The sequence below is a fragment of the Anser brachyrhynchus genome, assembly GCF_964034855.1.
Source record: "Anser brachyrhynchus genome assembly, chromosome: 5".
Taxonomy (NCBI): domain Eukaryota; kingdom Metazoa; phylum Chordata; class Aves; order Anseriformes; family Anatidae; genus Anser; species Anser brachyrhynchus.
Window position 1 is genome coordinate 1839150 of NC_137699.1, and position 20648 is coordinate 1859797.

A 20648-nucleotide genomic window follows, 5' to 3' on the forward strand; every position below is an offset into this window, starting at 1 on the left:
TCAGATACTTTCTTACTTTTAAGAAAATTTAAAATGCAAATTAAATTTCTACACAGTTATGCATAGGATTTTTATGGACTAAAATACATCCCAGTTTTATAAAGCAGAGCATCAATCTAGAGAGAGCAAATTGAAAATTCATACTCTGTGCTATTGTCCACTGACACAAGATCTTACTGTGATTTTGGCCAAGTTATTCTACCTTTTTCTCTCTTGAAAAGGGACTAAACCTTCCTACTTGTAAAAATGAGATTATAATAAATAAATGTGCCACATCACAGAGAATTGATGTGATTTAATGTAGCATTCAGAAAGCAGATTGTAGTTTGAAAGCACTAGCAAATGCTAAATTCTATTATTTTCTTACACAGAATATGAGGTAGTGACATGCAGTACTTAAGTAAGAGAAACATGAGGCCACAGCTGCAGGCATCCACTGTTTCAAGAATATTGTATACCATAAATACCCGACACTTTGCATCTTTATGACCTCCTTTATTTAACCTGTTATTCAGAACATTTCTTTGTCTCAAAACGAGTATGTGTATATAGTTTGTAGTTAGTGCCCTACATTAGAACTGAGAGCTCTCTGAGCAGCAAGCTGTCAGTCCTTTTATACACAATGATTTGGTCTCTTCACCATCTGAACTGCAGCAACAAAACTGAGAACTTTTCTGAGATTATTCCTTCACCTTCTAATTTTGAAATTAGAAACTTATTTCAGAACTTGCTTAGATTTAATTTCATCATTCCTCAGTGAAGCCTACAAACATTTCATTATGCAAATGCTGATTTTGGTCGATATTTCACTTGAAATATCTCTCCCAGTAAAGACCAATCCCTCTCTCAGAGACGTTCTATACTAATAAAATTTATGGTGTTTTTTTTTCCACTATTAATTAGGGAAAGTATTGTAACTGTAGCAGCTGTTAATAAAAGAAAATTCTATATCTGGGTATAGATATATATCTATATCTTTCCCGCTGTATCCCATCGTATTCTGGACTCAGTACTGCAAAGTCATCCCATCCAAGCTCTCTTAAGGACACAGGTCTGTGCATCCCTTTTTGCCAGACAGGAGAGCAGATACTTCAGCACTGGAAGCTGTGTTTGTCAAGAACCTTCGGGTATTTTCTTAATACATTCAGCTGTAGAGTCTTAAGTCTGCTCCCAGACCAGAATGAACAGGAGTCAAATCTGAATTCAACAACATTACTAAACTGCAGACCATTGGACAAAGCTGACACTTGCCTGCATTTATATACTGGGAAATTCAAGTATGCTTGTACACATGATCTTGTTGGCACAGAATTAGCACTAGTTTCTCATACTAAGAGCTTTAATCAATGAGGAGAGCCAGAATCCATGAAAAGATGACTATGCTGTGTTTTGGGTTAGTTTAAAAAGATGGTCAGGAACACAATTCCTCTACCTAGATTGCTTCTGAAATAAATAAATAAATAATTTAAAGGTGAAAAGGTTGTACAGTTCTCATTTCATGCAATATCAACATAAGACTGAGAAATTAACATTCTGTTATTAAATTGCCTAACACCAAATTCTATTTTAATATATTTTCTGGTTATGAAAATCTTGCAAATAATCCAAATAGTAACACAAATTCCTGCTACTGCTTTCAGATGTTTGAAGACTGTACCACACTGCTAGGTGTTTCTGAAAAGGCTGCCCAATTTTTACATTTGAAGTCTCCTAGAAACAGGAATATAATCCTTTTCAATATTTAGTATTTTGTTAGTTTTGCCCCAAGGTTCTGAAAAGCTTAGTGAACACGGATGTGGAAGGGCCTTTCACACATGTGACTTATTTTTCCAATGAACTGTCTCATTTAAATTTGTCTTTTATTGACAAGTCCCAGTAGTCAACCCTATGCCCTATTAATAATTTTGCTGCAGTTTCTGCAATGTCATTAGATATCAATAATTGCCCAATTTATAGCAGCAGATCCCCTAAAATACTGTGAACCTTACAGGCACCTAATTGTTTATCTCAGGCCAAATTCTACCATTGTACTCATCAAAACATTTCTTCAAGTACTACTTCTCACTGTAAATGTTTGCTATAGTCAATAACCAAGCTGCTGCTCTTTAATCCCTCTATCAATTATTTTGACCCCCTAAGACATCAAGGCCTGTGATCTAGAGGCAAGGGAAGCATATTAAATATATGCAAGAAACAAGTCTTTAAAGAGTGTATTCACATCAGTACCCTGCACCTAAGGATTATTTGAATCGGTTGAGAAAAATGGAAGGAGGTTTGTGGCGCCATTTGGAACTAGCCAACACTAGTCAAATATTGAATGAGTAATATTTACTATGCACTGAAAAGCTTGCAAACCCAAACTTATTCCTAGATATTGGTAATCATTATTGAAAGACAGCTAATTTCAAAAGAATGCTGCATTCCTATACAGACCGCAAAAAAAGAAAAATGATATTGAATTAGTCACCTATAGGACAAGGTATGAATTATTTACTAAGGTTGACTCGTGCATAATTCCTCACAGTCAAGCATACAAACCAAATCAGGTAATTCCACACAATCATGCGATTACTAATTTCATATGCAATTACTTCAGCGGTACCTGTAGTTCCAGTATTTAGAAGTATAGATTTGAAATATGCTTGTTTATGTATTTTACGCTTATAGCTAATACATTTGCAGAGTCCATGTAGATACCTAGTATAGTGGTTTAATACTTAATCTTTACACTTTGGTGATAAATACAAGACATTAAGATAAGGCCATATGCTCGTTACAAAAGTTTTCATCTAATTGCAGAAGAGGAAAGGCAAATTGGATTCTTCTCTCATTTGTAAGTCATAAATGGTTGAGTGTTACAAGTCAGAGTTATTTTTACTAATGTCACATATTGTATTTCAATATTTATTTGAAAGAGGATGGACAACAACACAGAGTACCCTTTTCATTAATTCCTATCATTTGCTACCCTGTTGCCCAGATATTTTTGATAGTTTGCTAACCAAGTTTTCTTCTGAAATTTTCTTTCTTTTAGCTTCCTACATAGGTTGAAACTTAAGAAAACTTTATTCAATATTCAGAATTTCTGCAGATGGTTATACTCAATCTGTTCTTCTTTGCTGTTTCTATGACTACTGGAGCAGCACTAATTTCTTGAAACTGAACGGAAATAGAATCCAATTCGTACATTGAAACAAGAACATGCACAATTTTCATTGAAAGTTACTCCAGCAAGAAAGAGCACATATCTGTAATCTATGTTCTGTCTCTCTCTCTATATGCGCACACACACTTTAATGTAAACCACAAACATGTATGTTCAATTTCAAAGAATTAACAAAGCAGAGCAAAACACAATCAATTTGAACTATGTATTTTGTATGCAGCATTAGGAGATTTTAGGCTGAGAATTCTATTTTTTTTTCCTTTCCCAAATTTTACTACAAGCCATGTGCACTTTTAGTGGTACAAAACAAAACAAAAATAACAAATCTGTCTTTCTCAAAGGCTTTCCTTTCTATCCTGGAGGCTTTCAGCTTAAAAAGCTTGGGATCATTTTTTCCCCCATGACAGTTAAACATGTCATTTCATTTGAGTTCTGTGAATGTAACTCAAGGAAGCACTGATACATGTATGCAGATGATCAAAACTCTTGCATTGATTTCAGTGATACTAATCATACATATGAGCAATGTATTTTCTAGTAATCCCAGTTCCTTTAGATATAATATTGTGGTCTTAGTCACAAGAAGTCTAGTGACACCAGAAAAGTACATAGAGTCTAACTAACTAGACTTCCTGGCTAACAGTGACCATTGAAAGATACTTTCTTTCTTATCAACCCCTAAATTATCAATTTCACATGTAAGTCAGGTAGCTATGTGGAGACAGCTTTGCTTACCATTCAGATGTCCTGAGGAAGAGAAACATGAGAGCCAGCCATCTCAAGAAAATATAGTCACACTGTTAGCATCAATGCCTGAAGGAGTGGAACACTTCAGGTTCAATCAGTTGTTCTGAAATCACTCTAAACACAGTCCAGGATAAGCTAGAAGCAAATGAAGTATTTTTAAAATTTAGGAACAGATAAGAATAACCATATTAGTTGGGAAACACAATGAAAGGAAAAAAACACACATTTTACAAAAACTTATGTGTGTGCTTAAGTTATATCAGTAGCCTTCTCTTTGCCTACAAAATTTAGTTAATATGGTAACAGAAACTTCATAACATTCCTAGCTGAAGGCTGTGACATTCATCCAGCCTATGTCTTTAGGCTACATTCAAGGAAAACAGGTCAGGCCAAGGTGCCTAAAGTTTACCTATTTTTGGTAGAACTAAAATCAAAGCTCTCTGCCTTCCATTCTTTTCCCTCTCCCATCTCCCCACTATTTAGCATCCAAAAATCAGAGCAGGCTTTATGTGGTCCATCTTTTCCTTTCATGTGCCACCTTCCATTTTGGGAACATTCACGTAATGATGGTCTGAACTATTTTTTCCTCTGTCTGCTCTGATGGACAGAAAACTCAGTGAGTACATGGGAGAAAACTGTGTTCTCTTCTCTTTATTATGTCCATCCATCATTTTTATTAAACTAAGACAGAAAAGTTGTATTTGGAAAGAACTGTCCACACAGATAGTCTGATCACTTCTGTAAGTATTCAGAGAAGAAACTCTATAGCTGACATTTGTAATCACAGAATAGTTCACTATAACCTCCATAGACACTAAAGTCATTTCTTTCCTGATGAAAACAGAAATAAAAGCTTAAGCAAGGAGATGTCTTATTTTTATAAACTAATTAGCAATATATTGTTATGATGTTAACAAGAATAATCAAAATATGTAAGTTTAATATATGCACAAGAGGACCAAGTTAATAAGGTCACTTCCATCTTTTCCCCTGATAGAAGCATTTCATCCTTATGTAAATGGGAAGTAAAATCCATGTCTTTCCAAAACACTTAGCTTAAGCTTTTGGGCCCCAATCCAGTTTACAATATAGGAATCATCTCATTTATTTTAGTTATACATGTTAAACATCTTTTGTTGGTTTGATGACTTGAACTTGTAACTTACTTTTGTCATCAAGATCCTCTTCTCTGGTTATCAAATCTGACAATTCTTTGGAGCATCAATCAGATAACCATTTGCTTTGGGGAGGAATAAGGCTACTAGATTTACTTCTATCACATGTAGTTAGCACAGTTAACACATCACAGTTAATACCATTCCAATATTATGTTTTCAGGATACAAAGAAACATTTTGCTGGCACAGACTTATTCTGGCTCAAGGCCTAAATGTAATTATGGCTCTGAGGTGCAGAAGAGATTTCTTTAAGTACTGCAATGGTAACAGAGGCTGCCACTGAAAAGGAAGGTAGGAATCTTGAGATATGAAATACAGGAAGTTATCAGTCAATAATGACGTATTTAATGCCACATGGCTTGATTGTATAACAGCTACTAAATTTGTTTTGATATTTTTGGGTGTGTATGTGGCTGTTTTCTTTACTTTTTTGACTCCATCAAGAGTAAAAAAGTATATAACTGACTGACCAGGAATTACTATCTTACTTAGAAATCTAATGTCAAACGCATAAATTACATCATTAATTTCAGTTTTTAAAAACAACTAAGCATGTATTTTGCTTTTGAGACACATCTATTTAATGTACCATTATGGTTTACTCTCGAAAACTTTACAATTCTCCCTATTTTATTGGAAAAAAACTTTGTATTAAAATTTCATAGGTTGGGAAATCGTTGTACACGTGAAGCAAAGGAATTAAATGCAAAGAAAGAAGCAGTAAAAGAACCTGCACAATTAATCAGGAAGCACATTGACAAATGGTTTATGTTACGATAAACTTTTTTGCTGGATGTGGACTCAAAATGGCAAATGACTTTGGTTGACACAAACATCATTCTAAATATATTTCTGCAGACTTAGGTGTTTCCTGTGAATCTTTTTTTCCACGTGGCAGAACTTACTCCATTCTAGAGCACAGCATTGTGGGCAACTACCCTGTGCTCCTTACTCCCCCTGCTGAACCACATTTCCCATATAATTTTTCCTGCAGTGTACTGCAAAGTAAATGCAATAAACAATTGCACTCCCCAGTCTTCACATCCTTCAAATATGTAGTACTCTTTTTTCTGTCACTGCCTGACCCACTTCTCTGACAAAGATACCAGCAAGGGGATTTCACAGAGCTTCGCACCAAAATGCTGACTGCTCTAGACCTACAGATTAATCTATGAAAATTCAACACTTTACCATATACAGCTTTATAAGTTAGCCACCACATAGCTTTCTACGCAGCTGTACATGAGTTCTGAGTCTCACCGAAAGACAACGAGTACAATGTCACCTCCAAAAAAATGAAATTTAAACCAGGTAATTTCAACATAACACCTGACAGTCACAGGGTTCATAATGCACATAAAGATTAAACCTACAGTAAAAACACGGTGATTTTTTTTTATGAGACATTAGTTGGGAAATTCCTGTTTGTCCCCTTAAAAGGCTAAGCACTATTTCTTAGTGCAAGAGAGAAGAGTAATTCTAGAGAAAGACCTTGTCTGTGGCTCCATTACAGATGGGAGAGTGGCAAACTGCCCCACTCAAAAAGAATACGAGGACCACTGTTAGCAACTTCCAGGTGGTTACTTAGGACTTCTTAGTATTCTCAGTAAGCATGGTACTTAAAACTAAAGTAAAACACAGATCTAAACAGATATCTGCAACAACTCCTTGCTAATTTGTTTTACTCTATCTCAGAAGAATTTCTGAGCTTTACTTGATTTTGTTCTGTACAATTAATCACAAAAAAAGAGTTCCAGACTTGTCAACACACCAGGTCCAGAGCATGTAATTTACAGAAAGATCACATCAGGTGCCAGAAATGGCCTTCTCAAGTGAAAGTAATTATTTTGATTGGTCTCTGTTTATACCCCATCCTTTTAAGAACACTGAAGAAAGCTTTCTATTTATGTAAGGGGGGTGCAGTACTTAAATGAAAACGTAATCTTTTTCATTTATACCATCAGCCTCAGATAATGGCCAACAATTAGCAAACATGCTGCACATTACAGGTTCAGAACAAGGTTTCCATAAGATTAGACAAGTTCCTGAAATGGAACATGTCTGAAGATTACTGAAATTATCTAAGTCTGGCCAAATTGCTGGAGACAGGGAGAGTAGTAGTCAGAGATGGTATTATTACAGCTTTTCTTTATTCTTACACCCCTCCTCTGGTCATGGATGGACACACACAACAGAGCAATTCTTATTTTCTTAAACAATGTGGAAAAAGAATGATCATATTGCTCTCTTATTATTGTAGGAGTCATCACCGAACCTCTGTTTGAATAATCTTCACGTGTCTTACTCGCTGAATTCCCAAAATCCTAGTTTCAGCTCAATTTTTAAAAAGTTGACATTTTCAATGAAAGGAAAAAGAGAGCCAATGATTTTACCAGTTAAGCTTAAAGAATTTAAAGTGTGTTGCTTTCTATGCTTTACTTTTAGCTGATGACCACTCACGATTCATGTTTGTAGAATCAGAAAAGGAAGCACTTAAAAAGACTGCATTCTTCAGACTCCTTCTCCCCAAAGAAGCTATGTGTCTAGAGATGAAGCTACAAATCTGCCTACTTCCTAAATATTTCCTGTAGTTCTCACTGGTAAGTTCAGTTGGAAAGTGTCTGCAGGGAACAAAAAAATGTGTTTACTACAAAGAAATGTTCAAATCATTTATTTTTAGAATCTGCAGCTCAGTAGGTTGTGCTTTTAAAATCCCTGGCTGACAGTCCATAGATGTTTCTAAGAGTATTAACATTATTTTTTTCCATGTCTTGCTAATTGGTATATTTTTGCTTTGTACAGAAATGCTTGAAATAATGTTATTGTTAAGAGTAAGGAGATAGTTTCCAGAAAAAGCAGTATTTACTGAGGAAAATGCATGTTACCAAAATCCAGGAAAGAAGAAATGAATTTCATTGTTGAGATCTATTTATCAGCACTCCAAAATATTATTGTCTGCAATTCTCAGATTATTTCAGGAAGAGTGCCAACGTCATAAAATACAGGAAACAATAATGAGAAGCTCCCTTGCCTCTGTCATGGCACCTTAAATTATTTTTGATGAACTAGGCAGGCTTCCAAGATTTACTTTTCAGAAATCTAAGACAATACTCAGACTGAACAAAATCAAGCTTGGCTCAGTAGCAGGCAGTTGCAGTCTTGGGAAAAGAGCCTTCAGTTTCCCTTTCCTTTCCCAGAACTCTTTTGCTTAATAGCACAAATCCACAGGACCCAGACTGTTAGCTCACAAAGCCATATGCTTTCTAATAATCTGCAGGAGTCATAAGAGTATTTAACTAAGTGTTAGTTTCCTTTAGTCAACTTCCTAGTCCCAGGTTTCTTTAGCTTTTCCTTCATGAATAGATCTAAATCTAAGCAGCTTTCCCTTGTCTTTCTTGTCTTAGCAGTTTCACAGCAGTTTCACAGCTTGAAGGACAGACATGATTTTATTTAAACTAAAGTTTTCTTTTAAAAAAGCCACTGATAAGTACATGATTAGAAGGCGAGAATGAACTAAGTTTGTGTTGTTCACATCAAATGCAAACAAGAAAAGGCACATCCTGCATTTGTTTCTATCTTTGCCACAAGGAAGAGGAGCCTGCATTTTAATACCTCATTTACGTCTGTAGAATGGCAGTAAACTTTATTACCGTGACCTTTTGCATGATCCTTCACTTGAATTGCTGGGTCATTCCCTGTTCTCCCCATTTACAATATCACTAATCAGCACAAGGGCGTGCAAGCCAAAGAGATTTGAAATAGGCACTCACTTAAAACACAGAATTCTAATTTTTTAAAACTTGTATTTACATTCCTGAAAGCTTCATCTCTCTTCATTGGCTTTGTTAGACAGTAACTTTCTTCTACATCATTTTTGAAGCAAGTAACCAGAAACTATGCAGTATTTGAGCTATTTTGCTATGCCACTGCCTGCAGGAGCTGCCATTCTGTTCAGAGACACAGGTTGCTGATCCACGTCAACAGGAAAGCAGAGGAGGTATATTTTGCAACATGTGCTAGGAACAAACATGATTTCCTTCAAACAAAAAATGATTTCATTCAATCCTTATCATTCCTCTACTGTTGTGGCCTTGTTGTGATCATTAGATATTGAATTACATTGCATTCACTTTGTTTTGTACCTTGCTATCTGGTGACATTCAAATAAATTATATTTTTCCATCATTTCAATTAATCTCAAAGATTATACTGCTCTTACCCTTTCTTCCACACACTGGCAAACTTTTAACATATTTAGAAACATAGCTAATGTGCTTAGCCCTTCATCCCTCTAAAATTATGACTAAAAACTCTGAGAACACAGACACTTAAAAAAAAACACACATGGCTTTACCTCAAAATAAGCATATATTGACTATCTATAGTCATCTACATAAAAAATAAGAAGCTGATAGTCATCTTCTCAGAAGTGCATCAGGATCAATGATTCTGAAGTCAATGGAAGATGGAAGTCAATGGAAGATATTTGCAGCTCTTTAAAACGTATAAACTGGCTCCGTTCTGAGCGCCACAATACAGCTCTAGTTATAATCCATTCTAGTTATCTGATCACTAAGTAGAGATGGATCAATTTTCAAGAGCTTAGGAAAAAGCAGGAGAAAATATCTTACAAGTATTAGAAGGATTACTTCGTGAAGAAGAAAAGTGTCAAGCTGAACTGCTTTCTTGGGTAAAACTGCAAACCAAGCTGTAGCATGAGCAAGGTTTAAACACAAAAAGTAAGTTACTGTGAATATATACTGAGTTACAGCAAGCAGTGGCAAATGGCAGTACTAACTCCTCCAGAACTCTCCAGATGTGCCCTCCACACACCTGCATTCCACCCCCCCCCCCCCTTATCCTCAGTATTCAGGCAGACCTGTGGGCTATATCCTAAGATGTCAGCAACATGGAGGTAACTAAGCTCACACATCAAATATGAGTATTTGCATTTCTCAGCACTGTCAGGGGCAAAATGAAAGGTTCCTGATTAGAGTAATAAAGTGAAACCACAACAAAGGAAGATAGACATTGACAGGTACCCAAGCAAGATGGCATATTCATCAAAATGGCACATACCCAAATAACTCCTCTACATTTCCAAAACAATAGTGAACGCACTAGCAGAAACGTTACAATGAGTTCCTGCTGTTATGTCTGTGAAGGGAACACATGCTTTCTGGATCATATTCAGACTTTGGGACAGAAGTGTGTGAATTTCTTAAGTGAACAGAAGGCTGAAGATACGCATTATTTTTAAACATATCACAGAAACTAGGAATGGCCAAGAATAAAATGGCTTTCACAAAAGCTTATCCATGACTCTGTAGTTCCCTTGTACAAATTTACTTCATATAGAATGATATTCAAGAGCTATCATATCATTACAATTTTCATCCCTTAGCAAACAAGGAGTAGATTACAATTCTTGAAAATGGTGAGAAACAGTGTTTCTCTTGGCCAGCTAGCTGTGCTCAAATACAATTAGCACAGAAAAAAAATCAAGTTTGTTATCTGTAAAGCATGTATTATAAAACCTTATATACTCCCACAGACTAAGTTCATCAACAATTGCACTTGATCCTCATCCAAATCTCTATGATTTGTCTAGAGGCATTTAAAAGAAGTATAATTATGACTTCACGATTAACTATAAATCATAAGTAGAGAAGGGAAAGAGAATTCATGTTACCATGAAATAAAATGGAAATGGTATATCAATAAAACAAATGAGTCAGAAACAATGCAGATGGAAAATGGACATGTGTTTTTCCATTCTTCTCCAGTAATTGGTTATAAATATTCATTTCATTCGTGATAATTATTCTCAAATTCCTGCTGCCATTACTGGCCATGAGCAAGGATCTGGTGGATCAGACTGCTGACAGCTCACAAAAGCAAGTTTCTAGAAAGTAGTTTCCAATTCCTAATTTGACTCTGGCTACTGGCTACAGTTTGATAAAGAAATCCTTCCGCTTACCTTGTTCTTATTTCATCCTCTCCAAGGAACTAGGCCTATGAGTCTTTCTGAGTCTTTCATCTTCTTTAATAAGGAGTAAGTCTCCATGGAGGAAGAAAGAACACGAATTAGACAGGGACAAGGATGGGAAGAAATAAAAGCTACTAGAAATTTGAAATTCAGAATAAAAATCCCTCAGTCTGCACAGCTATATATCAGAAGTGTACATTGTATAATTTGAAAGTCAGCTCATCATTAGATCAGTATCATGCAATGAAGCATTGACTCATCTTTGTAAACCACAGGGTATTGGATGTTTTGCTCACAGATCACCAGAACTGGAAGATGTCTGGTTCAATTTTTTTTTGACATTTTCTGCAGATATTTCATAACCCATAAATGTCACTTATCAACATGCACTCAACATATCACCTCTTTGCCAACATCAGCATTTGTCCTTACTAGCATTCCAGTCTCTGTCTTGTCCCAATCTTTTGCCCCACTCCAATTCTTCTCTGTTTTATTTTTTATTAATCCACAAGACGGCAATAGTGAAAACACAAGAAACACTATGATATATTGTTACTTCAAAAAATATTTTGTAAAGTTTTTCCAGCTAAATAACTGATGTGGGTAAGTATCTCTTTCAAAGGACATTAGGTTCCCAGCTGTGCATCTCACTCCTTTGCAGGAAATTACTGCCCCCACTCCAGAGCATAGCAACATACATGCATGCAACCCTACTACTCAAGTTCACAGCATACGTATCAGTACCAATTTAAATACTAAGCTGTGAATGAGATTGGCAGAAGTGCTGACACACAACTCAATGTTCTGGGGCAGAACCTTCTAGCAAAGGACTGGGATGCAGAAGGGTGACAGCAAAAATTCAAAACTGTTCCCACTAACTTACTGAAGTCCAGCTGTCAAAGTACCCAAACTTCCTGGTATGCTTCCAAAATACTTGGCCAGGTTTTAGAAGCAGAAGAGCCAACAACCATGGCACCCAAAGGAAGCTTCTCTTTAGGACAGTTTGCTCAAATGCTCACATACAAACATCACAACTGCTATCAGTAGAAAAGACAGCTTTGAGTTAACTCTGGTACCTTTACAGGACACTGCACTAACAGCCTAAATGCCATTGCCCATTGAGACTCCAGTTCCTCACTGTCTATCTGAAAAACAAAGCAAGTTCCTAAAATCACTGCATATCTTCGGAAAAAGAAAATGGCTCTTGTGCATTAGGAAAGACAACCCTCAGTGGTCAACATTTCTCAATGGTTAAACAACCTAATGGGAATCATGAGGGTGAAGGGGGATCAAACTGATGGGAACAAAGCTATAGAGATTGTTAACCCCTTTTTCCTGTCTCTCCACCAGTTTTAGATTGCCCTCACTGCCTTCCCCTCACACACCCTTTGGGACAGGCAACACTGACTACACTACTTCAGAAACAAGTCATGTAGAGACCACATGCCTGCAGGCTGGTGGATGTAATGTGCAAGGCGAGAAAACGTCCAATTCTGTAGGACAGGGAAAGATACCAAGAATTTCAGGAGACAGGCTCATACCAAAATGTGTGCTCTTTCTCTACAAACACCTTTGAATTTTTACAGAGCAGAAAAAAATTATTTCAAACAACAACGATCACTTTAGCTTTCAGTATAGACAGTTCCTTCATATTCCAGAAGAATATGCTGATCTAAACAATCTTTTAAGTATTTTTAGATTTCATTACAGATACAGTAGGTATAGACATACTATGCCATTAAGACATTTTTATTATGCAATAAAATCTAAGTAATTAATAAGAATTAGTACATATTCTGTAGCTGACTGACTGTATAAAATCTTTCTCAATTTTAATCTAATGCACCTCTAATGCAGAGATGTTTCTAAACCATACAAAAGCAACATTAATCCACATCAGTAAGAGAAGCTTTTATAACAGACTTAGTTCCCAAGAATGCACAAAATAGATGTTTATAGAAATGTTCAGGTCTCAGGTCTGCATCCTAGCAGTCTCATATAAATAAATAAATAAATAAAAAAATAAAGTGAATCTATTTATACTTACGTGTACTCAACTGCCCATAAAAAAGAAGCAGAAAAGATGGAGAGAACTAGCTGGATATTGGAAACGCTGGTGTTCTGTCAGTATGGGAAAAGTAGTTCTCAATATAGATCAAGTACAAGAAGATACTCAGAACAGCAGCTCTACATTTACAATCTATAATTAATCTCACTTGTATAAACCTAAATATTTATAGACATTTATTTTTCCTCCACAATACTAACCCAGTTTTATTGAATGAAGACAGATAATCTTCCAAGTACTTTAAAAAATGCAGCTAAGAAAAATCTGATCTTATGCTGCAGCTATGTTAGATCTGACTTTATACCTCAATAAAGCCATAGCAAATATTAACATTTTATTTTCTTGAAAACCTATAATCAAATGTGTAATTTTCATTAGTACAGAGCTAGCATTTTCTACCATTTTATGAAAGATAAACTACTTGAAGACTTGTTTCTACCATTTTATGAAAGATAAACTACTTGAAGACTTGTACTTAAATCTGAAATCTCAATTAATTGGCACCACAGAAAACTATACATACAAATACACATTTCCATCCATCAATCCCCAAAATATAACTAAAAACAAGATAAATCTACCTGCCTAAAAGCCCCTTTGAAACACTGAAAAAATATAATATGAACCATTTTGAGGCATTTTACATGTAATCAAATGAAAATATTTTGACACTTTATTCTTTTAATGGCATTTAATTTTATAATACCTTGCTTTTGAATTGCAGCAGATGCTGTGATTTTTATAGGATATCACTGTGCAAATTTAACCTTTTCTAAAGTCTCAGTGTCCATTCTTATAAGGAGAGATTTAAAGGAGAATTAATTATTAAAATATTTTGGTTTCAGTCTTATGGACTGAAAATTTATTTGACAACACAGCATTATTGGAGTGGACTTGAAATATCTTTGCTTTAAAGATTATTCTTTGCCATACATGCATCCATGTGTGCGTGCACAAGCAAAAATATTTACATATAATAAGGACCCAAGTCCTCTACTGAGTTTGCTGTAGCACTAGATGCCTCTCACAAGATCATACATAACCACAGCTGTACACCTGATAACCAAACCAACATCATCAGGAACTTCCTCTTAGAACTGCTCTGACTGAAAGCATGACTGATGTACCAGATTTGTTCCATATTAATGGGTTATCTAGAAAGCCCTGTTTGTTTCTCTTTCTTGAATGTTATCAGTCAAGCATTTTGTAATCGAGGCCTCTAAAGGGCACCTCAGAAATGATGCCCAAGCTGTTTGGTACCCGAAAACCTCCAATCTCACATAGAATCATAGAATATCCCAAGTTGGAAGGGACCCATAAGGATCATCTAGTCCAACTCTTGGCACCGCACAGGTCTACCCAAAGTTTAGACCACGTGACTAAGTGCACAGTCCAATCGCTTTTTAAATTCAGACAGGTTTGGTGCAGTGACTACGTCCCTGGGGAGCCTGTTCCAGTGTGCGACCACCCTCTCGGTGAAGAACCTCTTCCTGATGTCCAGCCTAAACTTCCCCCGCCTCAGCTTAACACCATTCCCGCGGGTCCTATCACTGGTGTTTACAGTGAATAGGTCACCTGCCTCTCCACTCCCCCTCATGAGGAAGTTGTAGACTGCGATGAGGTCCCCCCTCAGCCTCCTCTTCTCCAGGCTGAACAGGCCCAGTGCCCTCAGGCGCTCCTCATATGTCTTCCCCTCTAGGCCCTTCACCATCTTCATCGCCCTCCTCTGGACACTCTCCAGCAGTTTAATGTCCTTCTTGTACTGTGATGCCCAGAACTGCACACAGTACTCGAGGTGAGGCCAGACCAGCGCAGAGTAGAGCAGGACAATCACCTCCCTCAACCGACTAGCGATGCCGTGCTTGATGCATCCCAGGGTACGGTTGGCCCTCCTGGCTGCCAGGGCGCACTGCTGGCTCATATTCAACTTGCTGTCAACCACAACCCCCAGATCCCTCTCTGCGGGGCTGCTCCCCAGCGTCTCATCGCCCAGTCTGTATGTATAGCCAGGGTTGCCCTGTCCCAGGTGCAGGACCCGGCACTTGCCTTTGTTAAACTTCGTGTGGTTGGTGATCGCTCAGCTCTCCAATCTGTCCAGATCTCTCTGCAAGGCCTTTCCACCCTCATCCGAGTCCACAACTCCTCCAAGTTTGGTGTCGTCGGCAGATTTGCTCAAAACACCTTCTAGTCCTACATCCAAATCATTTATAAAGACATTGAAGAGGACTGGCCCTAAAATGGAGCCTTGAGGGACCCCACTAGTGACCATCCACCAGCCAGATGTGGCCCCATTTACCACAACCCTTTGAGCCCTGCCCGGCAGCCAATTGCTCACCCATCGTATGATGGTTTTGTTAAGTTGTATGCTGGACATTTTGTCCAGTAGGATCCTATGGGAAACCGTGTCAAAAGCCTTGCTGAAGTCCAAAAAGATCACATCAGCTGGTTTCCCTTGATCAACTAGATGGGTGATCTTATCATAAAAGGAAATCAAATTTGTTAGGCAGGTCCTACCCCTCATGAACCCACGTTGACTGGGACCCATGACTGCATTGTCCCCCAGGTGCACCTCAATAACTTCAAGAATCATCTTCTCCGTAATTTAACCAGGCACTGACGTGAGACTGACAGGCCAGTAATTGCTAGGGTCTTCTTTCTTACCCTTCTTGAAAACTGGGACAACATTTGCCAGCTTCCAGTCTACTGGGACCTCTCCAGATTCCCAAGATTGTTGAAAAATAATTGAGAGAGGTCCCACGATGACGTCAGCCAGCTCTTTAAGCACCCTGGGATGGATCCCATCCGGACCCATGGACTTGTATGGATCCAGGTGGAGCAGCAAATCCCACACATGTTCAGGGTCGGTTGGGAGTTTGTCATTCCCACCATCATGGTCCTCCCGCTCAGGGCACCCAGGGTCCCGAAGCCCATCATCAGCATTGAAGTCAGAGGTAATCTCTCAGTAATCCTGGCCCACTACAGCAGAGCCCACAGGCCCAGGGCAAAAGAAATAGTTTCTACCCTCCCAGGACTCAGCAGCATTGTTAGCCATCCAAGCAGATATATTGGAAATACTACCCTTTTCCACCCTCTTGTTTCATTGATAGAATTTTTTTATGGGCAAACACTGGAAACAAGCTGGCATTCTTATTTATTTATTTTTAATATTATTAATTTCATTCTCTTGGATCTTTTATCTTTCTTGCACAGTTTACTTGACTGCTTTACTTCTAGTCTCAGCTGTCCTGATAAGTAATCAACGTTAATGATCCATTATGTGAGTTATTCTTAATAATCCTCCTTAATTCAAATGCTTCATTGCAGAATTTCTTCTAAGGCTCGCGTAGCACTCAAAATCCCCACTACAAGAGAAAAAAACTGGCAAATCTAGATCAGGAATGGTGTTCAAAAGGATCCTATCCACTTAAAATTAATACTGAGCCTCATCCATGAAGCACAAGTTTATCTCCTCTTAGAGCACACAAAAAACAGAAGTAGGAAACTGAAAGAGGACCACAGATGAAATCTGAGGCAGAGTACCAGAACATAATGCAGCAGAATTGTGGAAGATATTAAAAAAAAAGAAGAAAGAATTTGGAATGTGGAAACATTAGACAGTGATAAAGAATACTTCCTCACATTGCTGGTTGGTTGCAAGTGGAATGATTTTTTGTTTGATGAACATTCTGTAAGCAGGACGGAGATAGGGGCATTCCTCGCTTGTCCTTCAGAAATCACGTATACTATACAACTGGAAAGATCCTATTAGATTCCATTACCTTTCTCACATCCTAGCAGGCCTTTGAATCCACTGACCCTTCTCTCTTTCTCAGAGCTCCTAAAACTACATTGAATGGTCTACAAAAAGAAAATGTTCTGGCAAATCACAGCATGACAGTTCAGACAAACGTGTCTGATGCCAAGCGGTACTATCTCACTTCTCTGATGGTCACATATCTTTACCCACAGTGAAATTCACACCACTTGCCAATCCTATGCACACACTGTGCCTGCACAAGGAGTTTGCTGCCTTCATTCAACCCTACAAGCAGGGTAGCCTGAACAGCCCACCAGCAACCAGACTTCAGACTTGCTTCCAGCAGAAGGGAAAACAATGATGTGTTCCAGTGTATACAGCAGGTCTTGTGGAGGCAACAACGCAAATCTGCAACTCAACAACCCCTCCAGCTCACATCACTCACCCCTAGCAACCTGCAGTTCTCCCCCCAGCTCTCATCATCATAGACATCACCATCAAAGACAGAGGCCATGACATTTTGACATGCTGAGCACAATTTCCAGTGTGATTTCTGTGAGGAGAGCTGGCACCTATCAATCCAAATGACAAAACATCCAAAATTTTAAGCATTGTTCTGACACCAATCCGTTCTACAAGGTATAATGAATAAATGTTTCAGCTTTCTCCTGGTAAAACAGAAGTAATTATCCCATAAGAAGGGATAGCGGCCCGTAGGAAGTACATGCAGATTGTTACTTGATATGTCTTGAGAAAACAATGACTCTCTTCTAAGTAGATACATAATTTTTCACACACTCAGAGGTCTTCTCAATATGCAGAAGGACCTAGAAGCATCACTGCTTGTAGTACTTTCTTGCGGTGGCAAAAATACATGCACAGCAACCATGAAGGAGTTAAAGTGAGATGAATGTAGGTTACATTGGAACTTTAACAAATTGGGACTCAAAGATGCACCAGCCAGTGAGAGTTAGAAGCATCTGAGGGTCACGAGCCTCAAAGCTAAATGAAGGTCTAAGCCCTGCTGTCACACATTCTGAAGATTTCCTAGGAAAAGTATTTGGCTGGTTTCCTGCCTCTAGTTTTCAGTGCATACTGCAAGATGATAAGTGCATATGCAACTCAGTTGAGCTACCTTCTTTGTTTTCCCTCTGGTGCTATTAAGGATGTGTCAGTGGCTACGAAATAAGAAGAAAGTTACTTGACTAATTTAAAGTAAATTCATGGTGAAATATTAAGCTTCATTCATCTTTTCTGTGGTCCTTAAGTAAAACAGGGTTCTGTAAAAATCTTTTGGGAGGCGTAATAAAGACCATGCAAGCAATAATGCAGCTGATAAATCATTTATGAAGAAAGTAAAGGGAGAACATTCCCAAATACCAGTGCACAAAGCATTTCCGCTAACATCTGAGGCCTAATATACTGCATTTTAAAACAGACAATTAGATAATTGCTATAACATGCACCACAGGGGGAAGATGTGAACTATGGCAGAAAGCAAACAATCTAGTGTTCATTTATCCTGTTACCTTGAGAAGCAAGCTTCTCAGTGAGAAAATAGGAGCTTACCTATCTAATATGATAAGATTCAGTGGATGAATTCAAGCTCCTTGAGAATCAGCCTCAAGACTTCTTGAAAGACACTATCGTGCTTTATTAAGTAATAAACTATGCACTTCCTTGCCTTCTTTCACCAAAGGAGTAGACTGATGTTCGTCTATTAATACTGTTAACCCACAGCAATCAAGAGACATGGTTCCTTATTCTTGTTTTCAAAATTTCCTTCATCAATAAAGCATTTTTTTCTATAGGGAGTAAACAGAGTAGGACAGTGTCATATGCATCTTATTCTTAAGAAGCACAGGTCCTACAGTCTCAGATGGCAAGCCTTAGCATCCTAGCACCAATTTCAGCAGTCTCGCCAGGTCACTCCTATAAAATATCCAGCCCATGATGTTATGAGGTCATATTAATTCCAGACATAAACAAGTGACCTGTAAAAACTTTTGGTTACTTTCAAATATAAAATTAAGCTTTCAGGGTTAAGAAGTCACCACTGAAATTGATGTGCGGTTGCCATATTTGAAACTGCTTACGCTAAATAGCTGTTCTGGAACTAATTACGTGCAGCCTCAGCATAAATTCCTGTCATCCAATAAAAGACTTAATATTAATAATGTTGGCAATGAGTTATAACAGTTACTTGATTTCTATGAACAATATTTTATGAATGAAACTCTTCTTGTCTTTATGTATATGCTAAATGGCAATTTTAGCAGAACAAATTCTTTGTTGGGTACTTTTAGGTCTTTGTGTTTAGGAATTATTAAAATTCACACAATTAGTCATGACATAGTACAATTATTTGCCCTTTGTCTTATTCAGATTCACCCACTGTTTTTACACATGCTAAAACCTTCAAATAGGTCAAAAGCATATACATAAACCTAAAGAACTTGAAGGGATTTTGTCCAGCATTCAATACTTCATGAGTAAAACAATTTAACTCACCTATCCACATCAGTCAGCTAACAATCTGGAATTGGGATTAATACATTGCTCATGTGTTCAAATTCTCAGGTTTGGTAGTAACAAGCCTGATCTCAGATCTGCTTAAACCAGTGAAGAATATGCCTTCTTCCTTTCAAGCCATTTTGAATCTATTTTCTCTGTGAAGAAAAAACAAGTCCTTCTCTTACTGTAAGAAAAAAAAAAACAAAACAATAACTCTAAGTAGAACAAAATAGGGCAGTCCTCTAAGTGTAGCACTGAGAATTAATTTGATAGAAAGACATTAATGATTTTATCAATAAAACAATAAAACAAAACAATAACTGTGATAGCATGCTGCAACCAATCACAGGGCTAGAATTCTTCATACAATTTCTCCCTGTTATGTGAATATCTGTACAAGCACTGTTCAAACTTATGGTCTGTAGACTTTGAATTATTTAAAATTGATGGAGCCTTTCTTCAGAAGGTTTCCCAAAAAACTAAAAGAGAATCAAGGACAAAATCATGCCAACAGACTTGACCTCTTTCCTGCTTACAGCTCATAACCTAACTATACCGTCAAATAGCAAACCAGACTTAAATATTCTTCTGATAAGGACTAAATAAATGAATACATATAATTAGTAAAACTATAAATAAATGAATACATATAATTAGTAAAACTATAATTACCAGTGCAATGTTCCCGTTATTGCAATAAAGAGAGTGTGCCTGTGGAATAAACTAGCTGCCATCCTTCCAGGATAACCAAACACTGGGGAAAAAAAAAAAAAGAGAGAGAGAAAACCATGAATAATTCAGGATTTGACTTGCTTTATTCAAAAAAGGGCCCTGCATGTAAATTTCAGATGAATGCCATACTCACTGGAAAACAACTAATTTACTTTCAGAATAGTAAATGGAGAAAATAATTTCCATTTAGGCTACTGCACTGTATACCTATTTGGCATCCTGTTGAACACTCAGTGAAGGATTAACTGACATAAGCATCTCAGCCCCTTATCCCAAACGTGTGAATCACACTGTTAAAAGCCTTCTTCATCACTGACTTTGCTTTTTTGTTATTAAGTAAGCATACTTGCATAGGCAAGATTGTCAAAAATCAGGCAGCAGAACATATTAAACAATAAACAAGGATAATTAGATCACATTTGAATACCACTTTTTATAACTCCAGTGAGGGAAAAGGAATAGTGACAAGTTCTCTGATGCTTTTGTTCCTGAATCTAA

The 20648-nt window shown here is 37.3% G+C and overlaps 1 long non-coding RNA gene across 12 annotated transcripts in view; it reads right to left on the minus strand.

The window, feature by feature from the left end:
* The window catches only part of LOC308195592, a 266452-nt gene that overhangs the window by 151900 nt on the left and 93904 nt on the right, over positions 1–20648 (minus strand). For 8 of the 12 annotated variants that reach the window (XR_013951644.1, XR_013951645.1, XR_013951648.1 and 5 more), the window contains 4 exons: positions 20091–20172; positions 19416–19573; positions 11071–11151; positions 3902–4048 (listed from right to left, as the gene is read on the minus strand). This is a non-coding gene — a long non-coding RNA (uncharacterized lncRNA). Of the gene's footprint in view, positions 1–3901; positions 4049–11070; positions 11152–19415; positions 19603–20090; positions 20173–20648 lie in introns of all 12 variants that reach the window. The other 4 variants (XR_013951652.1, XR_013951654.1, XR_013951647.1 and 1 more) reach the window with 3 other exon arrangements.